Genomic DNA, 22,065 nt, shown 5'->3' with positions numbered 1-22,065 from the left:
AGACTGACTGGTAAATTGAAAACTTTGCCTTCTGGCTCAGCTCCCTCTTCACCATGACAGACCAGTACAATGCCCGCATTACTGCTGACACCGCCCTGATCCACAAGAGTGACATGGTCAGCAACTATAATCAAATAATCCGTGGCATTCAAGTGATGACTGATTAATATTAACGGGCCCAAAGTGTGAAAAGGAAAAAAAATTATATATTTATTTCCTTCCCCACACCATTACACCACCTCCACCAGCCTGGACTGTTGACACAAACTAGGTTGGGCCCATCAATTCATGCTGCTGGAGCCAAATTCTGACCCTACCATATGTGCGCCTCAGCAGAAACCAAGATTCATCAGACCAGGCTACATTTTTCTAGTCTTCAGCTGTCAGGTTTTGATGAGCCTGTACCCACTGCAGCCTCAGCTTTTAGTTCTTGTCTGACAGAAGTGGAACCAGACACGGTCTCCTGCCATCCACCTCGAGGTTTGACGTTGTGTATTCTGAGATGCTTTTCTGCTCACCACAATTTTACAGAGTAGTTATCTGAGTTAATGTAACCTTTCTGTTAGCTTGAACCAGTATGGCCATTCTCTGTTGACCTCTCTTAACAATAAGGTGTTTCTGTCAACAGAAATGACGCTCACTGTTGGTTTTTCATTATTGCACCATTCTGGGTAAACTCTAGAAACTGTCGTATGTGAAAATTCCAGCAGATCAGCAGTTATAGAAATACTCAAACCAGCCCGTCTGGCACCAACAATCATACCACAGTCAAAATCACTGATCTCATTTTTATCCATTCTTAAGGCCAATTTATGCTGACAACGCAGTCCTTGCAGATAGCGTCGCAGACAGTGTCTGCGTAGCCCCCCCACCTTCGCAGACGCTCTGCGCGCACCTCCCAAAAATTGTGACCACCGCAGAAGCCTCGCAGACAGCGTCGCAGACAAGAGGGCTCTGATTGGTCCACTCTACATCCGCTGTACACGCACTTCCGCTTCCCTACTTTCCCGGTTTGTTTTGTTTTCACGACCGGCATTTTTAAAAACACGAGCGAAGATGGAGCAGCATGAAGAGCGGTTGATTGAGGAAGTACGTACATCTATACGACTCCAGTTCTAGTCATTATAAAAAAAAAAGTTCTAGTCATTATAAGTAACCGGAGGATAAACACTCCACTAACCACACCTACCAGCTACTCCTAGCGACTTCGCGCCCCCTTGCGTTGTGCCGGTGAATAACATCGCGCATGCCTATTACGCCCCGCTCAACGATAAATTACAACCGTCTGCGAAAAGCTATCTGCGAAAGCCTTGTCGCAAGAGCATGCAGAGGCCTTTATAGCTGATGTGAATATTACCCAAAGCTCATGACCCGTATCTGTATGATGATATCCATTGTGCTGCTTGTTAAATTGTATGAATTCGTACAAGTGTTTCTAATAAAGTGCACTTGTTGAGATGCAGAGGCTGACTGAAAGACCAGAATCATTCAAGATGCCAAAACAAGGCGAAACATCACCTGAGAGATACTGCAGTATCTGTACGATAAGCCAGTAAGTATTGCCTTGGCCAACCTGAATACCAATGCTGGTACACAGATGTCAAGAAAAAGAATGTTACCTTCAAAATAATCCTGTTGCAACATCAGCGTTCTGATAAGACTACCCAGATGACTTATGCCCCTTTTCCACCAAAGCAGTTCCAGGGCTGGTTCGGGGCCAGTGCTTAGTTTGGAACCAGGTTTTCTGTTTCCACTGACAAAGAACTGGCTCTGGGGCCAGAAAAACCGGTTCCAGGCTAGCACCAACTCTCTGCTGGGCCAGAGGAAAGAACCGCTTACGTCAGCGGGGGGCGGAGTTGTTAAGACCAACAACAATAACAAGACTGCGAAAGATCGCCATTTTTAACCGACGAGAAGCAGCAGCTGTACAAACGCGAAGTCATCCATTATTATTATTATTATTATTGCTGTTGCTGCTTCTTCCGTGTTGTTTTTGCTTCGATATTTGCACCAAGGTTTAAGTAAACGTAGCGACGTAACTGACGTATACAGCAACGTGATGACGTATGCAGTGACGTAATGACGTGGCACCGCGAGCTATGGAAAAGCAAACTGGTTCTCAGCTGGCTCGCAAGTTGAACGAGTTGTGAACCAGCACCAGCCCCAAACCAGCCCTGGAACTGATTTAGTGGAAAAGGGGTATTAGTCACCCAGACAATTTGGTAGGCACAGTGATTAACATTCAATTTATAGAATAAACAAGTTCAACTGTGAGCTACTGCTCACTTACATATCCCCCCCACTCTCGCTTATATCAGAATGCAAGCAATTGAAGGAATAGGACACTTCTTAGGCCATCCTTTAAAAAAAAATCCGTTTCCTGTCCACCGGGTGAGCAAAAAAATTTCAGTTGGGAGGGAGGGATTTTTTTTTTTTATGGATGGATAAGAAATCGCAATGCTGTGTTTGCTTTTTCTTTCAGTACTTTATTACAAAAGCAGACACATTTAATAAAATGACAGTTTAATCAACTGAAACTTGTACAAAAACTTTAAGTTAGCATTTTAAATGCTGACTGCAACATTTGCAAAACTTTTACAAAGGTACTTAAAATGTCCGACACACGGACTTTTTGTAGTTCTAAATCGACCGTTAGGCCTAGTTCAGATGAAATTACACTATTAAAATGATCACTGAATGATTTGTTTTTCTGAATCTTTACTATTTTGTTGTTCGCTAGAATACCATTTTGCGATTTCACACTTAAGCAAATGTTTGAAAACTCCGGATCTCCTTCCTTCATGGTGGCTGCCATTTTTTTGTGCCGTATGGCGCATGCGCAGAGCTGATTCAGTTCAGAGTGCGCGCGCACTCGGCGGAGGCAGTAGTGTGTCGGGGCTGTCGGAGGGAACAGAAGCAGAGATGACGCTTATTTTGTCTCCGGTAAACCAGTCTTCTCTCGTTCGATTATGTGCTGGCATCAAAAGACACCGTTGGTTGTAAATGAAACCAAACTGAGTGGTTGGAGTGTATTTTCATACACAAATGGAGAAATGTTTGCTGAGTGTGTAATTGTGTAGCCCCACTGCAGACCGTTGTTGTTAATTCATAGCATGCTCAGTTGCGTGAATGTGTCATGCACCGAAAATAAGAGATTTACAAGCCAGGAACGCCTCATGATGCAATATGCAAGAAAAGAAAAGATTTACTGCCATTTTACTTTGTATTTGAGTAAAGTGAATAAATAAATAGTCTGTGGAAAATACATTTAATCCTGGGAACTGCATGCACAGGAGTTTATTTTGTGTTTACTCCCCCCGGCTGGCTACTTATTTGTCATGGCTGGCTAGTATGAGCCTTAGTGGAAAGCCCTGGGAATGCGTAAATGTCAAGTTTGATTTTAGATTTACAAACCCCCAAAAAATGTCGAAAAACCGGCGTTAAAAAAAAAAAATTCAACCGCACAAACAGCACTCACCCGGCCGGTGGACCGGAAACAGAACATTTTTTAATAATGGCCTTATGAATGTTGACTTCAACAAATAATTAACCCTGAAACAAGGAAGTAAAGAGCAATATTCTTCCCAGAGATTTCAAATAGCATCCTGGTAAACTGTCATTTTGAAATAGCATTTTGCTTCTTGAAATAGCGTCAAAAATCCACCCTATATGTTTCGTAAATACATTCAATCGGCAAATAGGAAGTTGATGTGCAACAGACCTGAAAACGGTATACAAGGTATAGAACCCCAAGCTGAAGCTCGGTACCAAATATCAAGCAGTTGTAGGGCTGGGTTCAAAAGATCGATCCACGATCCGATATCGATTCACGTTCAAAAAATACGAGATCGATTCAAAAATGTGTGGATCGATCTCTTGCAGGTGGCTATAGGTACTATTTTCTCGACCGCGCAAGGACCGCTATAAAAAGCGGGTGCCGGCAAACGAAACCGAAACTTAAGAACGCGAGATGGCTGAAGCTGCACAGCTAAAATCACCGCCTGGCCTGAAAGCTGATGTATGGCATTACTTTGGATTCAAACGTTACGAGGACAGAGACGAAGTCGACAGAACAAAAGCAGTGTGCAAACTGTGCCACATAGAGGTAAAATATAGTAACCACTTATCCAGGCACCATGCCAACACAGTTTCAGCTAAACCTGCGGTGAATCAAACTGCACTGGAGAAGGCATTTGGTGTTAAATTACATGCACAAACACATATTGGGCTGTTCCTCTCAATAAGGACAGTTTTTACTTTAAAGTGACAATCCAGCAATATCTAAGTAAATCGATATCGAATCGGATCGTGACCTTATGAATCGGAATCGAATCGATCCAGGAAATCTGGATCGATTCCCAGCCCTAAGCAGTTGTGATTTGTAGTTGCTAAGAAAAGTGTTACGAAAATTTTGTAAATCTACCCTATATGTTTTGTAAATACATTCAGTTGGTAAATAGGAAGTCGATGTGCGACAGACCTGAAAACGGCATACACGGTATCGAACCCCAAGCTGAAGTTTGGTACCAAGTGGCTACTATTTGTGGGTGCTGAGAAAAAGGGTGTTTCGGACAGACGGAAATATGGAGATACGGACGGATGGACAGAGGTTAAAAAATAAAAAATAAAAAACCAGTACCCCCCCCTTCGGAGCGGGTGGTATAATAATACAACACAATATTTGCAATTGTTATTTGTGTTAAGTTTGAACCTGATTACGAAGCTACACTCCAGACGCAATGCATTCAAATCCACCCGGGTGTTGCTGCTGACAATATTCAAACCTCTGAAGTCTGGCAATGCAAACTACATCAAGAACACTGAGAGACACCTCACATTAGGGTGGGTTTCCCTGAGGTGGTCAGACACAGATAGTATATACACTGGCATTTGACTGCAAGCAATGCGAATAAAAGTATCTGCTGTATGAGGGATTGCAACAGTCATTCAATCAAAGCAATCATCAGGGATGTGATTTGGGGCTGGTGAAATTATCTGAAAATTTTAGCCGGGGGTCTGGGGGCCGCAGGCCCCCAGCTGGTCCAGGGCAGCGCCCTGGTGGGGGGACAAGGGGGGCAAAGCCCCCCGAAGCTCCTGGGTTCTGGGGTTTTCGGACTTAAAAATTGTACTAAAATGGCAAGCAAACACACAAGAAAAAACTTGTCATGATTAACAAATTCAAGCCAATTTAATGGTCAACATGCAACTCTGAGCCCCTATAGTACATTCAATGATTCTTAACTGACAAAAAGCCAAAACATGAAACCTAAAAATGTCATTCTAAATTAAATCTGCATTAGAATAAATAGAAAATTGTATAAGGAAAAACAAAATTTATACTTTCAATTACTGTAGAAGTTGAACATACCTAAATGTGCCTTTTCAAACAAACATGATGCAACATAAGAATTCATCCACCATTATTTATTAAACTCTATTGCTCCTGGTAGTCTCCCGGTTTGCTTCTTATGTATGGCAACTTCTAATATTTGATTAAGTTACTGCACACCCTGTTTAGACAGGGTAACAGGATTGACACAAAAAAATTAGTCATGCATAGACTACTTACCAAAACTGAAATTTTTAAGTAAATATTCTCAGATTCCGTTCATTCTGCCATCCATATAAAAGGTGAGAATATGTAGATCCTTGGCAACAAATAATTTCAATAATAGCTTTCGGGAGCATTTATTTTTGTTATGTGATTAATCCCGGTAACAGAACTGACACAAACCTCTGGGACAGGTACAAAAATTAACAAAACATCGAAAAAATATATTTTCTTAATGGCATTTTCAATTTGTTACATCATATGTCCATTGTGGTTTCCACAGTCTTGTCGTTGAACATGAAAAAGTTTCAATTCCACCTTTGTCTAACATTAAGAATCATGTCTGAAAAAAAGTCTCTTTTCAGTGGAACAGCCATTTTTGCTCAAATTTGCTACAAAATACACATTTATGAACCAAAGTAGTCAAATTTTGAAATGCAAGGTAGAACTGATAATGTTTTATCATACGAGACCTTAAAAAGGTTTTAGAAATCTCAAAATGTAAACACACGTCCGGACAAAAAAAAAAAAAGTTTTCTGTGAAATTGACTCATATACAGAACTGTACAGTGTTCACTCACTTGAGGATTTTCATATGCAAGAATAAAAATCACTTTTTCACTAAACAACATTCACAAAAAATGTGTTTGCAATTAATTGGGCTCCACTGTTTTTATCATTTCAACCGCGCATCAGACCCTCGGCCAATTGAAAATGTCTTTCATGCACTTTTCTCCCTCATGAGAATTTTGAAAAGTTGGCAAGTATGTATTATTTGCACTAACATTTTAATATTGAATAAACAAATCAAAATTGTGTATGATTACCTTACATCCACGCTGTGGGAAAAGTTTTGAGCGAAAATTAAAACTAACTTCGAGTGAAAAAGGTGAAATAATCTGTGATGAAGTTGGCAGAGACTCTGAGGTAAAGTGAGAGGAGGCGGGAGGGGTCAAGCATCACTGCCGCCTCACAGACTCACTTTCCCAGGTTAAACTCCCACCGCTCCCCCTCTCTCTACACCGCTCCCCCTCTCTCTACACCGCTCCCCCTCTCTCTACACCGCTCCCCCTCTCTCTACACCGCTCCCCCTCTCTCTACACCGCTCCCCCTCTCTCTACACCGCTCCCCCTCTCTCTACACCGCTCCCCCTCTCTCTAGCTTTTTTGTTTTGTTTTCACTGAGTAACCATTTTGATTTGTAAACTAGAGCCGTGATTTAAACTGCTGTTTCTTCGGACGTAACTAAAACAAACTGAAATAAAAACCGCCCCTTCTTTTCTCCTCAGAAGGTTTAGCCTCCGATGCTAACCTTTTCGCCACAGCTTTCATAGCGTGCGCATGCGCATCCAGGAAGCAACAGATGGCGCGAGGCCCCGTTGCCACGGCAACCTTCGTCACCCCGCGAAAACATACCCAACTGTCGCACGTGCAGTGACACCATCACCACTCACAGGTTTATTATGGGGAAAGAAATGAGCTGGGTTGTTTTTTCTTCTTCCCCATGTTTATTTACTTTAAAAACACACACACCAAACTGATGATCAGGTGCATCTTTACGCTCGATCACGGAGGCTGCCATCTTTCAACTCTTTGGCCAAGTTTACATTAGACCGTATCTGTCTCGTTTTCTTCGCGGATGCACTGTCCGTTTACATTAAAACGCCTGGAAACGGGAATCCGCCAGCGTCCACGTATTCAATCCAGATCGTGTCTGGTCCGGTGCTGTGTAAACATTGAGAATATGCGGATACGCTGTGCTGAGCTCTAGCTGGCGCCGTCATTGGACAACGTCACTGTGACATCCACCTTCCTGGTTCGCTGGCGTTGGTCATGTGACACGACTGCTGAAAAACGGCACGGACTTCCGCCTTGTATCACCTTTCATTAAAGAGTATAAAAGTATGAAAATACTGCAAATACTGATGCAAATACTGCCCATTGTGTAGTTATGATTGTCTTTAGGCTTGCCATCCTTCCACTTGCAAGTGGTAAGTGACGCGCATGCCCGATATGCACAAAGATCACACACACAGCGTCTCAGTCCCGAATCACTGCTTGTGCACTACACTCGCGTGCTCTGTGAGCTGCGCAGGGCCAGAGTGCGCACCCTCCAGAGGGCACTCGCTGTTCAGGGCGGAGTGATTTGGAGTGCAGGATGCCTGCTGAGCCGAGCATATCCGTGTATTGGCGTTGCTGTGTGCACGCGAATCGTGTATTGGCGTTGCTGTGTGCACACTAATCGTTTTAAAAACGTTAATCTGATGATCCGCTGATACGGTCTAATGTAAACCCCACCTTTGTTTGAAGCGAGCTTACGTACAGCTATCTAACAAGTGCGTTCATTGGTTGTTACAGAGCGATGGGCCAATCACGTACCTCGTTTCATCTCAATGACGGAATTACTGAAAGTCGGAATGAATAGGATATGAATGCGGATTTTTGAGCGAAAAATCGGAAAAATTTTTTTTTTTTATTTTGAGGTGAAAAAAAGCGGAATTCCGCGAATTCGCGGAACAATCACATCCCTGCATCATGGAAATTTCCTAACTGACCCAAAACAAACTGTAGAACCTTCTCCCTCTCCACTCCATGCTTCCACATTGTAAAACAACAATAAACCTGTGTTCCACCTTGCTTTTCCACCAACCCAGTGACTCGTTTGCATTGTCTTATTGTGCCCTGAACATTTTAGTTTACTATGTGTGTTTTATCTCCTAGAAAGGCTCACATTTTCTTTGTATTCTTTTACTTTTTATCATTGTTACCTCCGCCAAGGAAGTTATGTTTTAGGTGCGGTCTGTAAGCAGGATTGCACAAAACCTACCTGATTTCTCGGAAACTTTGTGGAAGGATGTAGCACGGACCAAGGTAGAACCCATTAACTTTTGGAGCAGATCTGAGTCACGCGATGGATCTATGCATTTAGTTTCACTTTTTCATTTCCCCGTGCCAGAGGTCTGCGCTTTTCGACTGTCCTAGTTTTATTCATTTGACCTTTGTCATTCATTCAATTTTAAATGTAAACATGGTGCGTACATGAACCTATGTCCTTTATGTAGCTGCACAGTGTGCTGGAAACCCTGACAGTTGCTTCTAAATAAGATGATATGAAGGTTATTATGCTTTGGTAGCTTTGCTGCCTCATGGCTCCAGGTTCCTGGGTTTGATCCTGAGCTCAGGGCTGGGACTGTCTCTGTGGCATCTCTGTTGTCCATGGGTTTCCTCTGTCTCCCCCAAAAAACATGCCATTAAGTGGACTGATGAAGACAAATTGTCCCTAGGTGTGAATGAGTGTATAAATGTGTGTGCATGGTGTCCAGCAATAGACTGGTATCCCATACAAGGCATGTTACCACGTCATACCCAGTTTTCCTGGATCCACTGTAGCCCATGATCAGGATGGAGTTACTGAAGGTGAATGAATGATTGTTTGTTATTATTAAGAAGTACAGAACCAGTCAAAAGGTGACACCTACTCATTATTATTATTTTTATTATTATTATGACGACGGGCGGCACGGTGGTGTAGTGGTTAGCGCTGTTGCCTCACAACAAGAAGGTCTGGGTTTGAGCCCCGTGGCCGGCGAGGGCCTTTCTGTGCGGAGTTTGTATGTTCTCCCCGTGTCCGCGTGGGTTTCCTCCGGGTGCTCCGGTTTCCCCCACAGTCCAAAGACATGCAGGTTAGGTTAACTGGTGACTCTAAACTGACCGTAGGTGTGAATGTGAGTGTGAATGATTGTCTGTGTCTATGTGTCAGCCCTGTGATGACCTGGCGACTTGTCCAGGGTGTACCCCGCCTTTCGCCCGTAGTCAGCTGGGATAGACTCCAGCTTGCCTGCGACCCTGTAGGACAGGATAAAGCGGCTACAGATAATGAGATGAGAATGAGATGAGATTATTATGACGACTCTTCTACATTGTAGAACAATACTGAAGACATCAAAACTATGAAATAACATGTGAAACATATTCGGCCCTTTCACATATCCCACAATCCACTGCATGGTTGGGAACTTCCACTGGCCAGCCCCAGGCTGCTGATAATAGTACAAAAACCAATACTGGGCTATATAATCAGTTTTGATGTTCAAATATTATTGCAGGTTGACATGGTCTCACAGATTCCCCCCCCCCCCCAAGATTTACTACTCGAAATTTACAATGTGTCATCGGTGTAAACGTACACTGTTAATGTTGTTGGCCAGAGTTTATAGTGCTGAGTGGTTGGAACATGCATTTCGTGTAAACAATGCAGAGAGAGAATGTGAAAGGGCTGTATGGGCGATAATATAAGGATGACTGATTAAAAGCTTCTGTGCTGACGAAAAAATACCATGGAACCAGTAACTAGACATATAAAAACAATCACATTTCAGCTTGCATCTGATATCTGAACACTGATGACAAATTTATATTGATGACAAATTGTAAATGTGCAATCATTTCAAGCAGTATTAATCTTGAAAAAATCTGTGAGACCATGCAAACCTATAGTAATATTTGAACATCATAATATTTGAACATCTGACATTTGAACATCGAAACTGATTACACAGCCCAATATTGTTTTTTGTACCATTATCAGCAGCCTGGGGCTGGCCACCTGAAGTTCCCAACCATGCAGTGGATTGTGGAATAGGTGAAAGGGGAGAATACCCCCCCCCCCAAAAAAAAAGTGTGTTAAAAAGCAAAAAAAAAAGTTTCAAATTTTAGATTCGTCAAAGCCACCAGTATTTACCTTGACGCTTTACACACTATTGGCATCATCTTAACCAGCTTCATGAGGTCGTCACCTGGAATGCTTTTCAATTAACAGGTGCCTCATCAAAAGTTCATTCATGCAATTTCTAGCCTTCTTCATGTGTTTGAGATCAAATATTAAATAATACAGTAAATAGCCCTATTCCACAACTGTAGCAATCCATATAAATGTCAAGAACTGCTCACCTAAATAAAGAGAAATGACATCCGTCATTACTTTAAGACATGAAGTGACTTAATTCATAAAAATAAGGAAAAAAATACACATTGAATTAGGAGGCGTGTTCAAACTTTTGACTGGTACTGTAAGTCAGAGCAATCCGTTCAGCTCACCAACAAAGCCAACTCTTTCGACTGCCAAATGATTCGTTGCAAGTTTTTGTCAAGCTCGATCAAGTTCTTTACCTATTTTCAGAGGTGGACAGTAACGAAGTATATTTACTTGAGTACTGTACTTAAGTACACTTTTTGAGTATTTTTTTTTGGAAACTTATGACTAACTTTGGTACTTTTGAAAGACGAATATGGTACTTTTCACTCCACTACATTTCTATCAAGGTCCTCGTTACTATGAAGCAGCTTTGAAAGTGGATTTTTTTTCCTTTTCTTTTCTAAAACATGATTGTTTTTTTCCTCAGGTGACACTGAGACAGTCTATCAGTCAGGGTTTTTCTAGAAAAATTTAGTATGAGGGCGCTCACCATGGCGAGGGAGCGAAGCGGGGGGGGGAGATGGTGCCGGTTGTCCCCCCCGCCGTGCAAAGGCTTTGAAAAATGCTCCAATGGGACATTCTGAGGCTATCTGAGAGGGAAATTGTAACAAATTGTCTGTCAACATTGAAAAAGAAAGAAGTAATCTTCTTCTGCCTCGGACAGTCTTTGGCTTTCTTCCGCTTCGTGCCGCGGGATGACATCTTTAAATGCCCAAGTGTCAACAAAAACAACTCGCGAACTACTTCTGTCAAACTCCTGCACCGGTGGGTGAAAGATCATTCAGTCTCGAGAAATCTCGCTCTACAAGTCAGCTGACCTTGTATGTAACCCATGTCAAATCTCGCGAGAGCAGCCGCGACAAGTAAACAACTAAACAACATGGCGCCTCAGTCTGGAAAACACCAATTCGGATTGTTTTTGCACCGTCTGGCGGTGTATCTACTATGACTGGAATATTTTTGGAGCAATTATAACGTATTTGATGATCAGACACATTGTCACGTAGTGTTGCTGGGATGTTTTCACGGAGTTGGTAAGGGGGCGCACGCCGAGAGTAAGAGGGCGCAGCGCCCCTGTTCCCCCGTTTAGACGAAAGCCTGTATCAGTAATCACTAGGGTCACATAACATCAATAGACTGTATAAAATCAAGTTCAATGATTTCTCAGCAGCGTTATTTGAACACGATCAGTTAATGACAGAATGGAAGGAGGCGGTTCTTCTGGGGAATGTACACACTCATGGCTATAGCTAGAACCCATGTTTCAGTTTTCTGAAAGGATTAAAGATTCGTTTCATTTTAAATGTTTGCCGAAAACAAACCACATCACGGCCTACAAAAACTCGCCATCCAACCTGTGGAAGCATACTGAGGGACGTAAATGTTTTATTCCAAGAGAAAGCTTGTAATGAAGTTGTCTGTGCTTTTAGAGCTAGCGATAACGTTGCAATAGCTGTGCAGTCTGGGTCGTCAAATGACTTTCTATGGATTTTCCCGCCAAGTTGCCATCGCCTTGTCCACGGCTAACGTTAACACACAGCTAGTTAACTTGGACACTGTTAGTTAGCATGTAAAAACAGAGTTACGCCAAGATGAATAATGTTAACTTCTTTTTTTCACGGTCCAAATCCTGTGCTCTGATTGGCTGGCGAGCAGGTCCGTATCCTATAGTACGGACCCCAGTTACGGACCCCGGTTACAGACCTCTGGCAACTCGCTCCTTCACAACAACAAACAAAGTAGCAATTTTTGTCAACATTTATCTTTTTTTTTATAAGATTTTTTTTATAAGATTATCAAAAATCTTATAAATTTTTGCCAGCATTTCTCAGAAGAACAGCATTAATTTTACATCATGGATAGCGATAACGACAGTGTTCACAGCGAAAGCGAGTTTTACTACCCTGAGGAAGAAGAAGTAAAATAAAACATTTCAGGAGAAAACTAAAAACCTCTAACTTGCTAACACCAAGCAAAAACATGGCTGAATCCTGAATGACTCCTATTTGTATAAATAGGGGACTACATAGGTGGCAAAATGTAGTTTTTTTCATGCCATGGAAGTGCACTTGTATGCCGAGGAGGAAGCCATTTGCATTACAGCCGTGAATGAGGATTCAAAAATGGCGGCTCGCCTCAGTTTTCCCTTTCGGGTGCCCTCATTTTCTCTTAGAATTTGGTAAAGAAAAAAATATATTATTTACCAGCTTAAAGGAACAGTCCACCGTACTTCCATAATGAAATATGCTCTTATCTGAGTTGAGACGAGCTGCTCCGTACCTATCCGAGCTTTGCGCGACCTCCCAGTCAGTCAGACGCAGTCAGACGCGCTGTCACTCCTGTTAGCAATGTAGCTAGGCTCAGTATGGCCAATGGTATTTTTTGGGGCTGTAGTTAGATGCGACCAAACTCTTCCGCGTTTTTCCTGTTTACATAGGTTTATATGACCAGTGATATGAAACAAATTCAGTTACACAAATTGAAACGTAGCGATTTTCTATGCTATGGAAAGTCCGCACTATAATGACAGGCGTACTAACACCTTCTGCGTGCTTCGGCAGCACATTGATATCTGAGCTCCGTATCAATGCGCTGCTGAAGCGCGCAGCAGGTGTTAGTACGCCTGTCATTATAGTGCGGACTTTCCATAGCATAGAAAATCGCTACGTTTCAATTTGTGTAACTGAATTTGTTTCATATCACTGGTCATATAAACCTATGTAAACAGGAAAAACGCGGAAGAGTTTGGTCGCATCTAACTACAGCCCCAAAAAATACCATTGGCCATACTGAGCCTAGCTACATTGCTAACAGGAGTGACAGCGCGTCTGACTGCGCCTGACTGACTGGGAGGTCGCGCAAAGCTCGGATAGGTACGGAGCAGCTCGTCTCAATTCAGATAACAGCATATTTCATTATGAAAGTACGGTGGACTGTTCCTTTAAGGTTGGTCCGTATGGTGAAATACCGTGACCTCGGCCTTGAATACTGACCTCGGCCCAGAGGGCCTCACTCAGTACTTTCAAGACCTCGGTCACAATATTTCACGATATGGACCTCCCAGGTGGTAAATAACATTTATCTGAAGTCTCATCTCATCTCATTATCTGTAGCCGCTTTATCCTGTTCTACAGGGTCGCAGGCAAGCTGGAGCCTATCCCAGCTGACTACGGGCGAAAGGCGGGGTACACCCTGGACAAGTCGCCAGGTCATCACAGGGCTGACACAGACACCCATTCACACTCACATTCACACCTACGGTCAATTTAGAGTCACCAGTTAACCTAACCTGCATGTCTTTGGACTGTGGGGGAAACCGGAGCACCCGGAGGAAACCCACGCGGACACGGGGAGAACATGCAAACTCCGCACAGAAAGACCCTCGCTGGGCATGAGGCTCGAAGCCAGACCTTCTTGCTGTGAGGCGACAGCGCTAACCACTACACCACCGTGCCGCCTTATCTGAAGTCCTTTCAGAAATATTTTAGCATAATCTTGCCAAATAAACAGAATGTAGAAATCTCGCTTTTATAGTAGCATTAGCTACCCAATATGATTTTGAGTTTGAAAAGAGAGTTTGCTAGCGTGTCAGGTGGAGCTTCACTGACTAGCTAGCTTAAAATGCATATCACGGGTAAATTCAGGAGCAAGATCAATGTAATTCTTAAGCATGCACCGATACTGGCATCGGCATCGGCCCCGATACTCCACTAATATACTCATACTCGTACTTGTCAAAAACAGTTGCCGATACCATGAACCGATACCAGTGCCGATCCCATGCGCCGATACCAATGTTCCCCGCAGCGCTTTTTGTTCCATTCGAGAGAGAGAAAAAAAAACTGAAGCATTGTTGAGCTCAGGCTTGAGCATAATATGATAGGCTATACCATGCGCCGATAGTGTTCCGTGAAGTGTCTTTTGCCAGCCTCCGTTTGAGGAAAAAAAGCCTCTCCCAGGAAAAAAATTGTAAATCTCAAGCATTGAGCGTAGGCTAATTTCGTCAGAAGACAAAAAAAATTGTTCGACAACAACCCATTTTTCCATGACGAAGATGTGTTTGCATAGTCATGAAACAGTGCCGTCACAACATCTTTCCCCAACACTGTCATTTTAAACATCTCTCCACACTCCACTCCCTTTCGCTGCCATACGCAGATAGGCCTACGCTAAGATCCCCAACGTTGTCCTTTTTTAATGTTGGCTATTCGCCTAGGTAAGGGTTTTGTAGGACAGGCTACTCACTAACAAACAAATGAAAATCGGATTTTTGTATAGGTGAATCCAACCGGCAGAGTTTTTAAGTACGAGTCCAACCGGGAGAGTTTAAGAGTGAAGAGTGAGAGCTTTAAGAAATGGCTGATTGAGTTTTCCAACTTGTTTCAGTTGAGGGCAACGCTAAGACCAAGGAAATTGACGTCCCATCTACAGGTATGGAGCTCCACGAGCACGGGACGCGATGTTGCGAATGGACAGCAACAGCGTCTGCCTAACAAGTTCTGCGACTGAACAAGAGCGTGCTCGAGTCGAGGCATTCAACTCTCCTGCAGCACACAGCAGGATGTGCGCACATGAGAGGAGGGGGGGGGGCATATTTTAGTCTGCATTACTGGCGATGGAAATTAAATAATACATCGTCGCCGGCCGCCACTGTTATCTTGTGCGCTCTCTGTGATGTTGCGATGGTCACTGCTCCTCCCTTTCACGCCCTTGTCTTGTTGCTAAATGTAATTGGAGTAGTTTAAGCGCACCACCAGAACAACCCTTAAGTCAACCAAGACCGCAATGTTGCGGAAGGCCGATGATAGAGGGGGTAAGTGACCAGCGGAGTGAAATGATCACGCTGCATGTGGTAACTCACTGCTCTCTCCTCCCTTCATCAGCAATCGGTCTTACATGTTGCAAGAGTGCAAGTCTTTCTTAACTTCGAAAGTTGGACATTGTAATCTAATCCAAATAAATAGCAGCCTTTTTCAGAAATTGCAGCAGCTAAATATTTAATTCTTTGTGTAGGCTGTTTGCAATGAGTGTAGTTTTCTGGGAGTGAATGTTGCGCGACAATCGAGAGAGGTTGCACACGGAAGCGCAGATAGCCTTGTAGTCCACGTTACACTGCCAGCAGACAGCGCCTCTTCATTTCACGGTAGCGCTTCTTTTGCAAGATTGTTATGTAGGCCTAGTAGGCCTAGCGCAGCAGCGCTTAGGTTTTGCAACATTATTGTAACAATGTTGCAAAAGATGAGCGCTACCGTGAAGAGGCGCTGTCTGGCTGTGTGACGTGGACTCAAGGCTACTCTGCGCTTCTGGAGCAGCGGAGATTGTCAATGTGAACCCGTGTGCATGATCACTCCAGTTAGAAAACAACATTCACGGGAAATAGATAAAGTAGGCCTATTAAATATTCAAATGCTGCAATTTTTGAAAAATTATATTTTAATAACATCAACAGTATCGGTATCGGTAGTACTCGGTATCGGCAAGTACTGAAATGATAGTACTCATACTCGTATCGGTTTTCACAAATGTGGTATCGGTGCATCTCTAGTAATTCTCCTATTTTATATTAAGCTTTGGTCAAATATCTGTCACATTTTGTGCAGTTTTTTTTACCTTGTGCAATACCAGAAAAATTCAGTTGAAATCAAGCCATTTGAGGCGAACTGGTCCGCCTCTGAAAAAACTTGGCATTTGGATTTCCCAAGAAACACTGATTTTCATGACGTCGCGTGCGGGACGCCTCCCTCTGAATCCTACATCAGCGCTGGTTTGTTTATGAGGAAACGACCTGGTGGTTTTCTGCAAATTTCTTCAACATTATCACGTAATTATTAAAATGGTTAACAGATGTATCGTCGGAGGGTGTAGCAACATTACATTCTTCATCCAAAGGTGAGGTAACATTGCGCTCAGGTGACAATCCCATATTTCAATGCAAAATCGCTAGCTGCTAAACTTGGTCTACACAGGCTGTGCACTGAAACTGTGCAAGCTCACGCAGCCTGCTGGCGCTTCCGCAGGTGACGTCACGAATCTGGCTCCAGACTCCCTTGGGATTTTTCCAGATGCATTTTATTTTATTTTTTTCTGCTGTAGACAGATGGTCTTGTGCAAAATTACCCTTCTGGATGTGTGTGTAAAGGGACATGCTTTCATACATACAGGTGCTGGTCATATAATTAGAATATCATGAAAAATTTGATTTATTTCAGTAATTCCATTCAAAAAGTGAAACTTGTATATTATATTCATTCATTCATTCATTCATTCATTCCACACAGACTGATATATTTCAAGTGTTTATTTCTTTTAATTTTGATGATTATAACTGACAACTAATGAAAGCCCCAAATTCAGTATCTCAGAAAATTAGAATATTGTGAAAAGGTTCAATATTGAAGACACCTGGTGCCGCACTCATTCATCTCATTATCTCTAGCCGCTTTATCCTTCTACAGGGTCGCAGGCAAGCTGGAGCCTATCCCAGCTGACTACGGGCGAAAGGCGGGGTACACCCTGGACAAGTCGCCAGGTCATCACAGGGCTGACACATAGACACAGACAACCATTCACACTCACATTCACACCTACGGTCAATTTAGAGTCACCAGTTAACCTAACCTGCATGTCTTTGGACTGTGGGGGAAACCGGAGCACCCGGAGGAAACCCACGCGGACACGGGGAGAACATGCAAACTCCACACAGAAAGGCCCTCGCCGGCCCCGGGGCTCGAACCCAGGACCTTCTTGCTGTGAGGCGACAGCGCTAACCACTACACCACCGTGCCGCACTCTAATCAGCTAATTAACTCAAAACACCTGCAAAGGCCTTTAAATGGTCTCTCAGTCTCGTTCTGTAGGCGACACAATCATGGGGAAGACTGCTGACTTGACAGTTGTCCAAAAGACGGCCATTGACACCTTGCACAAGGAGGGCAAGACACAAAAGATCACTGCTAAAGAGGCTGGCTGTTCACAGAGCTCTGTGTCCAAGCACATTAATAGAGAGGCGAAGGGAAGGAAAAGATGTGGTAGAAAAAAGTGTACAAGCAATAGGGATAACCGCACCCCGGAGAGGATTGTGAAACAAAACCCATTCAAAAATGTGGGGGAGATTCACAAAGAGTGGACTGCAGCTGGAGTCAGTGCTTCAAGAACCACCACGCACAGACGTATGCAAGACATGGGTTTCAGCTGTCGCGTTCCTTGTGTCAAGCCACTCTTGAACAAGAGACAGCGTCAGAAGCGTCTCGCCTGGGCTAAAGACAAAAAGGACTGGACTGCTGCTGAGTGGTCCAAAGTTATGTTCTCTGATGAAAGTAAATTTTGCAGTTCCTTTGGAAATCAAGGTCCCAGAGTCTGGAGGAAGAGAGGAGAGGCACAGAATCCATGTTGCTTGAGGTCCAGTGTAAAGTTTCCACAGTCAGTGATGGTTTGGGGTGCCATGTCATCTGCTGGTGTTGGTCCACTGTGTTTTCTGAGGTCCAAAGTCAACGCAGCCGTCTACCAGGAAGTTTTAGAGCACTTCATGCTTCCTGCTGCTGACCAACTTTATGGAGATGCAGATTTCATTTTCCAACAGGACTTGGCACCTGCACACAGTGCCAAAGCTACCAGTACCTGGTTTAAGGACCATGGTATCCCTGTTCTTGATTGGCCAGCAAACTCGCCTGACCTTAACCCCATAGAAAATCTATGAGGTATTGTGAAGAGGAAGATGCGATATGCCAGACCCAACAATGCAGAAGAGCTGAAGGCCACCATCAGAGCAACCTGGGCTCTCATAACACCTGAGCAGTGCCACAGACTGATCGACTCCATGCCACGCCGCACTGCTGCAGTAATTCAGGCAAAAGGAGCCCCAACTAAGTATTGAGTGCTGTACATGTTCATACTTTTCAGTTGGCCAACATTTCTAAAAATCCTTTTTTTGTATTGGTCTTAAGTAATATTCTAATTTTCTGAGATACTGAATTTGGGATTTTCATTAGTTGTCAGTCATAATCATCAAAATTAAAAGAAACATCTGAAATATCAGTCTGTGTGTAATGAATGAATATAATATACAAGTTTCACTTTTTGAATGGAATTACTGAAATAAACTTTTTAATAATATTCTAATTATATGACCAGCACCTGTGTGTGTGTGTGTGTGTGTGTGTGTGTGTGTGTATATATATATATATATATATATATATATATATATATATATATATTTATATTTATATATTTAAAAACAAAAACAAATTTGGTCCGGGGGGGGCGGCACGGTGGTGTAGTGGTTAGCGCTGTCGCCTCACAGCAAGAAGGTCCGTGTTCGAGCCCCGTGGCCGGCGAGGGCCTTTCTGTGTGGAGTTTGCATGTTCTCCCCGTGTCCGCGTGGGTTTCCTCCGGGTGCTCCGGTTTCCCCCACAGTCCAAAGACATGCAGATTAGGTTAACTGGTGACTCTAAATTGAGCGTAGGTGTGAATGTGAGTGTGAATGGTTGTCTGTGTCTATGTGTCAGCCCTGTGATGACCTGGCGACTTGTCCAGGGTGTACCCTGCCTTTCACCCGTAGTCAGCTGGGATAGGCTCCAGCTTGCCTGCGACCCTGTAGAACAGGATAACGCGGCTAGAGATAATGAGATGAGAGGAATTTGGTCCAGGATATGCACTTTAACGTTAAACCACCATGATGCACAGCATGCGTTCATTTTGTGAATCCAGTCGGTTGCTTCAGAGGCATTAGGTTTTCTAAGCGTTGTGGCAATAATACAACAATGTGTTGACAGAAAATGTACTTTTAATACTTAAGTATTTTTAAAAGCAAGTACTTCAGTACTTAAGTAAAAATTTGACTGGACAACTTGTATCTGAGTAACATTTGACTAGTGGGATCTGTAATTTGACTTTAAGTAATGAAGTTGGGTACTTTGTCCACCTCTGGTTATTTTTTTTGCTTAGACCGCTCAATAAAACCTTAAGCCGTTGACAAAAGAATAGAAAAAACCCCAAAAACAAATGAACATAACTTGTACTGTTTGTTATTAAAATGTGGATGACTCCACGTGCTACATATTTGTTCTCCATGTGTGCAGTGCATCTCTTCTTCATTAATATTATTAACCTGCTTTTCTAGAACTGGCTCTAAATCGTAATGCTGTGCCAAACAACTCCGGTGTTGAATTTCACTTGATGCACTTAGAGAAACATGAGTAAAAGTGGTTTATTATTATTATTATTTCCCCCATAGCTGTATTAGGGATCTTTAGACATGTGAGTCAGCTCAAAGAGTCGACTCGTTTTTGCGACACCGGATGTCAGTAATTGATACAAAATCCGGCAGGTTGTTATCTAACTAGCATCAGACTCTTCAGAATAAAGACTCGGAGAAAAAAAGGGGCATCAGTTATTGTTTCACTTGTATGTAAATTTGTTAGAGAGAGAGTTATAAAGCGTTACGACATCATGTTTAATTTAGAAGCTATTTATCTGTCAAGCGAGCTGAAGTTATTCACCCAGCGGGTTATCATACCGCATCATAGCCCTGCATTACTCTGCCGTTAGCTGCTCATGACTGCACACACTACTTAACCGTGATCACACAAATACATGTTTGGGAACACAAACTTGATTTAAAATGATTAACCTAATCGTTGTACTCACTAGTTCACTGGTCCACGATTAGATAAAGAACGTTGCATTCATTCCTGTTGGCAAACTTTTGGTATTTTGAAAACGTCTTCGCCGGCTTAGAGAGAGGAGTCTTCTGGGCTTTGTAGTTTTATATGCCGTGGTATTCTTATGTGGAGCGAGTAACAAACTACAATTCCCAAAAAACAGTGCAACAGAGCCCCACTTTCACGGGTTTTATGCATTACCGTAAATATCACCGTATAGGAGCAATAAAATACAGGTGCGTGGTTTACCCCGAAAATCCCAGCATTCAGTAATGGTCAGGCGAGGTGGTTTCTGTTCCCATCCCCCTGAGTGGAAGAACTATTTAGATAAGAGTGTTTATAATGACTAGTGACTTAATTAAAATGATGATTCTACTTTTAAATGATGCAATAACAGTGAAGATGTTGCAAACAGGAAGCAAAAATTTTGTTCAGCTCAGTAGAGCGGCGGCTACAATTAAGAAGAAGCCTTTATTTGTCACATGCACACTTTCAAGCACAGTGAAATTCATCCTCTGCATTTAACCCATCTGAAGCAGTGAACACATGCGCGTGCACACACACTCGGAGCAGTGGGCAGCCACACCAGAGCACCCGGGGAGCAGTCAGGGGTCAGGTACCTCGCTCAAGGGCACCTCAGCCCAAGGCCAACCCACGTCAACCTAACTGCATGTCTTTAGATTGTGGGGGAAACCGGAGCACCCGGAGGAAACCCACGCAGACACGGGGAGAACATGCAAACTCCACACAGAAAGGCCGTCCCCGGCTGCTGGGTTCAAACCCGGAACCTTCTTGTTGTGAGGCGACCGTGCTAACCACTACATCACCGTGCCGCCCAATTATCGACACCTTAATGATCTTTTGGCCATTGCAAAAGTAGAAAAGACTTTCAAGACGTAAATTGTGCAATAATTACTCAAGCTTTCACTGGAAAAAAAATGAGTTGATTCCTGATTACTTAGCGTCAGGGCTTTGAACCGGTTCAAGGAACGAAAACGAAAACCGGGAACTTTTTCTATTTCACATGGAACAGAAACGAAACCAGAAACTTTATTATTTTTTATGCTCCGGAACAGAAACGCTTATTAAAAATAATGGTAACCGGTTAATACCGGTTTTTATTTCGTTCCTCAAAGTTTCCGTAGCCTACAAATAAAAAAGTCATTCTTCTCCTGCGCAAGTTTCTATGACCCGCTGGGGTTCACTTCCTGTGTGACGTTCGCTGACTGAATGGAGAGAGCGGGAGGGTGGACTACTATCACGTCTCCACATCTTAAATAAGAGGTAAATATTGCAGTCTATCGTTATTCAAAAATGTCAATTTCAAACACGATATCAATATATTTGTCCATGTTAATGAGAGGCTCGCGAACATTAAATGACGTTAACCTCTGTTAGCCTATCAATGCATAGGGCCTGACTAGCCTTTGGTAACACACTAAACAAATTATCTTTCATTTTTGGCACTTTTTCTGTTTGTGTAGATGGGAAGACATACTGAGAATCCAAATCGCCAACATTTGAAATAATAATTGTTTTGAATTATTTCTTGTCTTATTTAATGAAGGTTGTAATAGAATTTGGCTTAAGCTGGATGAGACAGAGACATAATTTTATAGCCATTTGTTAAACAGCTGACAGGGAACGTAATTAACCGTTCCGGGAACGAAATTTTTTTGTTCTAACCGGTTCGGGAACGTCTATTTAATGGTGGAACCCAAAACCGGAAACGTTAAAATTCCGTTTCTGTTCAGAACGAACCAATAGGAAAAAAATTCTGGTTCAAAGCCCTGCTTAGCGTATCAGATCACGTGACACTGTTCCACAATTATTGACAACTTTGTCCACAGTTATCGACATCCAGATGGTTATTTATTTTTT

At 42.9% G+C, this 22,065-nt stretch overlaps 1 protein-coding gene across 1 annotated transcript in view; it reads right to left on the bottom strand.

Annotated features, from left to right (window-relative positions):
- The window catches only part of acp6 (acid phosphatase 6, lysophosphatidic), a 53,281-nt gene extending 33,000 nt beyond the window's left edge, over positions 1-20,281 (bottom strand). Inside the window, exon 1 of the mRNA XM_060929436.1 lies at positions 20,171-20,281. The gene's annotated coding sequence lies outside the window, so the exon portion shown is untranslated. The remainder of the gene's footprint in view (positions 1-20,170) is intronic.
- Positions 20,282-22,065: the final 1,784 nt, after the last annotated feature.

The sequence above is a fragment of the Neoarius graeffei genome, chromosome 9 (assembly GCF_027579695.1).
Source record: "Neoarius graeffei isolate fNeoGra1 chromosome 9, fNeoGra1.pri, whole genome shotgun sequence".
Classification (NCBI taxonomy): domain Eukaryota; kingdom Metazoa; phylum Chordata; class Actinopteri; order Siluriformes; family Ariidae; genus Neoarius; species Neoarius graeffei.
The sequence above is the reverse complement of the archived record's forward strand: the minus strand, read 5'-3'. Positions and strand labels throughout refer to the sequence as shown.